The sequence below is a fragment of the Ostrinia furnacalis genome, unplaced genomic scaffold (genome assembly GCF_004193835.3).
Source record: "Ostrinia furnacalis isolate ACB-3 unplaced genomic scaffold, ASM419383v2 OfSCF7067, whole genome shotgun sequence".
NCBI lineage: Eukaryota > Metazoa > Arthropoda > Insecta > Lepidoptera > Crambidae > Ostrinia > Ostrinia furnacalis.
The window spans coordinates 487861-494473 of NW_021137306.1; positions in this window are offsets into that span (position 1 = coordinate 487861).

Here is a 6613-nt window from a genome sequence, read left to right on the forward strand (position 1 = left end):
TTGAAAAGCTTTCGTTAGAGTGTGCCACCTTGCATTTCGGTCAAGTGCAGGAGAACTTAATGGTTTACATATCCCTCACACAGCTTTCTTTTTTATCTTTTACCTGGTTCATTCGTTCGTTTCAGCCGAAAGACGTCCACTGTTGGACAAAGGCCTCAAGGATTTCCACAAAGACCGGTCCTGCGCCGTTCGCATCCAGGCGCCTCCCGCGACCTTCACCAGATTGTCGGTCCACCTAGTGGGAGGCCTGCCCACGCTACGTCTTCCGGCTCGTGGTCGCCACTTAAGAACTTTCCTGCCCCAGCGGCCGTCTGCTCTACGAGCTATGTGCCCTGCCCACTGCCACTTGATATTATGGGCCTCATAAGAAGACTCAAGGTCACCCAAAGGGCGATGAAGCGTGCTATGCTCGGAGATTCCCTGCGTGATCGAATCAGAAATGAGGAGATCCGTAGGAGAACCAAAGTGACTTTTACCTCAAATGTAATCAACATACCACACGCCACTTTCATTCTGAGAGACACGAGGGAATGGTTCTCACCATATGGCCATAAGACCACGTGAAGTACATAATAGCTGTGTATGCGTATTGCGTACCTCTTCTAATCTTCATGAGTTAAAATAGTAAGAACATAAAAATTTAAATCGGGAGGACGGATTTAAATTGTCACCCACCAGTGTGGAATCCGGTGATTAATAAATGCAAACCGCGAATTTTGCCGTCGAGTACGAATACGGATACTGTGAGTGTTGTGTGTCGTGGTAACATCACTAGTGGTAGTGTAACAAATTAAAATATGAGGGTAGTTGAAAATCTTCAAGCCCGCCCGAACGGACGACGCCGCGAACCGCCAGTCTGTTTGTGACCACCGCTGCAGCATAGCAGCCGAAACGTCAAGCCGTGAGTACATAATGTAACTCATTAATACCTAAACGTCGCGTTAAGACCCGTGTCTTACTATTTTAATTGAAATGGAACGCGAAAGTTTAAAATCTTATAATCTTCATGAGGTAAACAAAAACTCAGTTCTAAACAAAATAATGAACTTTTTGCTTACATTTTAAATTATCTCATCTCTACTACTCGTATATTTTTGTTCAAAACGAAAAAACAAGAGGTTAAACTATCATTTAAAAAGATAACGTTAGACAATCTCATATTTCATGTCGAAACAATGTCTTTATTTGATGCTCCATAGATTTCAATGTCATAATTCGGTCGTATCGTTCGGCAGTTTAGCACCAATCGACCGAAAATTCGTCCGTCGAGCCTAATGGGTAAGAAGCAGATAACACGTTAAAGTGTTGTATAAAATATGAAACTATTGTAATAAGAAATAATACTGTGTAGGTATTATATTCTGTGAGAGGTAATTTCTGGAAAAATCTTACCTAATTCAGAAAATCCGCTCAAAAAGAATCATACATTATTCTGAAGTGTTGCTCAAAGAATTAAATTTGACTAATCAAAGGGAGTCAAATAAAATCTAATCTAGACTTAACATTACTATTTTGTACTTTATCTATTACTAATATTATAAAGCTGAAGAGTTTGTTTGTTTGTTTTTGAACGCGCTAATCTTAGGAACTACTGGTCCGATTTGAAAAATTCTTTCAATGTTAGATAGCCCATTTATTGAGAAAGACTAGGCTATATAGTAGGAGCAGAGCAACAATGAAAAATGTTGTGAAAATGGGTTTTCACGCGTACGAAGTCGCGGGCACAGCTAGTTATTTATTTTATACTAGCTGACCCGGCGAACTTCGTACCGCCTTAGCGTAGAGATTTTCTTTATATTTTTTTCCGTAAAAACCTTGTACAGAGTATTAGAAAACTACAAAAAAAAAATCAGCCAAATCGGTCAACCCGTTTTCATGTTATGTCGTGACAACGGAAAACGGGTTTCATTTTTATATATATAGATTAACGTAGTAACAGTTATGCGAGCGTTTTTACTACAACAAAATAATAATAATGCTCGGAAGAAGAAATTCTTAACATCTAAATAACATAAATAGTTTGTAAAAGTAGAAATTAAAGGGCTCAACGCAAATTACTTTCGAGTTTTAAATCTTCGACTGGAATTTCTCACTTAATACCCGTTCCCCGAAAGTGTCCGGAATCGGTATTAAACATTGACAACGGCCCGGACGGTGTCCGGAACGCAAAGTAGCCGGTTACACCGAAACGCAATTAATAGATGGGTTTCGTATTTAGGTAAGGGTTTGCAAAATTAAGGCGGTCCCTTTATTTGGTACGGTCAACAAACGCGGTAATTAAATTAATCATGTTTGACATTTGCTCTTTGTCATAGGCTGGTAATTAATGACCTCTGAAAAATTGATGGGTATTATGTTGTTTACAATATTGATAAACAGGATTTAGATTATACTTGACAAAATAAACGTTTTTTTATCCTGCTACATTGCTTGGGTGAATGGGTTAGTTTTTTGAGAATGAATTTTTTGAGAACGTCAGAAAATTGTTTTAGAAGGAAATCAGAACTAGCAGGGAGTGTAAATTAATTTAGATTTTTAAAAGACTCGTTGGATTCGAATAAAATGTTTTGTTTGGGCTTCTCATTTGTTATTTTAGAGACACAAAAAGTTCAATACCTACTTATAATGTTTTTGGTCAGAGGTAGGTAATGCTAAAATGATAGGACGCTCGATTATACTCATAATACTAGGTACTTGCTGTGAAAATCTAAAAAGGTAAAAGCAGCAACTTAATAATTCTCCAGCCACAATAATCGATTGGAGACACTTAAAAATCTCCAAAGTAGAAAACGAGCATTTACGAAAATACAACATAGATTACGTCATGCCGTTACCTGAAATGTGTCACGGTGACGTTTATTTACTTTCCTCTCTTTTGTTTTGTCGTAATTCTTGAAAACCGTGCCGCAGATCTTTTTAATCCCGCTCACGGTGCTGTCAGGTTTTACTTTTGCTATGAAAAATTATGGGCCCCAGGTGAGTGCCATACCTACCTTTACACAGGCTATGGCGTAAATATGCCCCTTTGTTAGTGTATATAGAACAGTATTTCGTAAGGAAAAATGTTATGCGGCAAGGATTTTGATTAAAGGCTACTGAATCTTGCAACGTCTTATAAAATGTTATGGTTTTATTATAGTACGTTTATGTCTTTCTCGGTTTAGTATCCAAATATACTGGGTTATTTGTAAACACCAGTAACCTAGCAGGATAAAGCTGACATAATAAGCAACAACTTTAAACGAATTTTGAAAATTCATTAGCTTTTTCATAATTACTAAAATACAAATTAATATTAAAATCTCTAATTCATAAGTCTTGTTTTAAGTTCATAAATCTACGCGCATCATCAAGATCAGATAAGCAAAATAACGCTACATATAACTTGAAAAATATTTTTGATAATTATATGTTAAAACTCGTAGAGAACGAATGTTGTTGCACATACTCGTATTTATCAGCTGTGTAGACCTACAAGGTTGCTGGTGTTTTTCAAGTAACCCTGTATAAATACAATGACTAGCTTGATTTTTCTCACTCATTTGGTTGTCTGATTCAACTGGTTCACTTTGACGCGCTACATTTCATCTGGTCTAGCTGCGTAAAACCTCTACATACTTCGTGCACGGCTGTGTGTGGCATGTCGCTAGGCGCAGTGAAATGCGTTTTACATGGCCGTTTCAGTTGCTCCGTACATTTTCACGGATTGGCGAGCCGGTTTTAGAATTTACGCCACTTGTACTCGTAGTATAGCGCAGTTCCTCTAGCATCGTGTGGGTTGTATTTAAAAAATTTGGGTCTCTGACTTTGTAAGCAGCAAAGGGCGTCTAACACTGATTTAATTGTCTATTTATAGTTTTCAATTTAAGTGTGATAATTAATTAAAGGTAAAGGTTACGGGAAGTACCTACTCGTACCTAGATGACCGTAGCGCAGGACTGGTCGTTAAGGAAATATCCTTGTGAGGGGCATTTGTCCATCAGTCGTCATTTGGCTGAAATGAATGAACAAAACTTTGTATTAAAGGTTAACCCAGTGATAGTAACTATTTACCATGAGTTTTAACCTTTTCCAATAATCTGTTTTTAAAGTTGCAGTGTGAAATGCGAAGAATGAATCGTCACTAAAAAGTTTGTGATCCTGATATTGACGGCTTCAGCGTGGAACTTTAGAAAGTCACACGCATGCCGAGTGCACTCAATCTCCACTCACTTGCTAAGGCTAACTTCAGACTAGCAATAAAAGTGCGTTGCTAGAAGTGTAAATAGGTTTAATTGTATATTTGATTTTCATTTAAAAGTGTCTTGCTAGTTTTGAGCAATATGAGACCTTCTTCTGTAAAAACTTTTTGCTAAAAGTATTATAACTTATTAAATGTAATTGTAATGTCCTGTATGTGAAGCCCGAAACTCCTGTACGGGAAGGTGAACAAATCACAGCTAGAAAATCTCGTATAGGATATGCAGTTTCACCGGTCTGATAGGCTTATTCCTACTTTCCATCAAAGCCAAGAGGAGAGCTGTTTGAATGACCAATCAGATTTCGTTATTCTCCACCCAGCTTTGGTTCATACGTCTGGTTGGTTTTCAAACACATCTCCTCTCCTCTCCGCTTTGGTGGACACCAGACCTTAGGACGCCTTAGAAACGCTTTTAGAAATTGTATGAAAACTAGCGGCGCCACTGTAGCGCTTCCTCACGCCTCTAATTTGAAGGCATGCTTATTCCCGTTTTCACCATCAATGCCTAATTTTTAAGTGACCCCTATATTAACAAATAAAAGGAATTTTGTTGTCATAGGGGTCACTTAAAAATTAGGGATTGATGATGAAAACGGGCGTAAGTCTACCTTCCCGCCTCACAGTAAGCTGTATGAAAACGCCCTAAGCCTTTCTACTCTTCATTAGAGCAAACTTTGAGGCGCGCTCGCGCGGCTTAATGACGCGTACCCATAACACATAATGTTCACATGACGAATGTGCGCGCAAAAACACCCTTAATTATGAAGTCCTTTGGCATTTACTGATGTGGAACACTTTATTAGTCTCCCGACTTCAGAACACAGTTTGGAATTGCGAAAAAATGACGTCGTTCTAAAATGTAATTTATAATTGGGGGAAAAGACTTAAAATGGCTATTGCAGTCATTTTGGGCAAGAGATAATGTAAACGGGCGTATAATGAAAATTGCTTTCTTTTGTTACTCTCATAAGTATCAAATGATGTGATTCTTTGTTGTTCCGCCTATTGTACACTACAAACGTCTTATGCTTTCTCGTGATGATGAAAATCGTGTATTATACAGGGTGTATTACTTGCTTAATTAACCCTAGTCAGCTAGGGTAAATAAAATTATCGCGCGATTTTATTAAATTTTACTGACTTGCAGTCTACCCTAGGCACATTTGTTTAACAAAGTAGGTAGGTATCTTTCGCAAGTTTGTAAAAAGGATATAACTTATGTAAATTATGTATCCGTCTCCTTCATGCAAAAAATACTGCTTCAGCCATAATTCCCAGCAAAGTACTGTGTAAAGAAGTAAGGTCTATTAATAAATAAATATGTATCTGAATATCCCATTTTTTCAACTAGTAAAATTGATTTGGTATGCAACCGAAATTAAAATAGCATGCATAAAATCATTGGGCTATTTAGGCTTGCAACTCTATTCCAATAAACATGTGTCAAAATACAATAGTAACAATTTTATTGAAACCAAACCAGCATCAAAGCCACTAAAAGGATTCGCACCTCCATTTTAACAAACGCATATATCTGCTACGTCAATCACAGGCAGCAGCGAATATCACATCGCACTTTCAGCGTCACAACAACATGGCAACATTAGGTGGTGCGGCCATGTTGAATAAAGAACAGCGTTTAGCCAAAACGATGGAAACCCCAAAAACATTTTTGAACAACCGAGGACTTAGTGTGAGTTACATCAAACGTCACTAGCGAACATTATAGAATTACACATTAACATTCAGGTCTTGAAAGTGTCCGCTAGAGGCGCTGTACAATCCGTCATACATTTAATGTCACTTTTTTTACCCAGTCGACATCGAATGCGTTTGACGTAAACTCACACTACGCCCCCCAATACTAAAGGTTCAGCCAAACCAACGCGATCAGCCGGCGTGCAGCGATGGCGACCAATGCATTTAAGTCTGGTCTGAAGAGCTTGTGGTAACGAAGGACAACTACGGAACCCTACAGTGCGCGTGACACGACACGCACTTGGCCGGTTTTAAGTGTGATTGCGGTCAAATCTTTTATGCATAAAAAAGTTGCATTCGGTTTCCTTTTTAGGTACTTTTATTTTATTACAAGACCAGCTACAGTTGCTGGTTTGGATTCCATGTAGAACAAGATTGTGTGATGAATACAGAATGCACTCGTATAAATATTAGTTGTTTCCCTGTTTTTTTGTCGCCACAATACGAGTACAAACTCTGCTCAGTTTTAAGCTAGGTCTTTGTTGCGATAATAATAAAAAGTGTTTTTTTAATTAATTAAGTATTAACCTAATTAAAAAAATCGCTTCGTTAACCACAAAGAACTCTCCCTAAAATGAGGAGCCGAGTATGGCGGTTAATTTCACCCATTTCCAC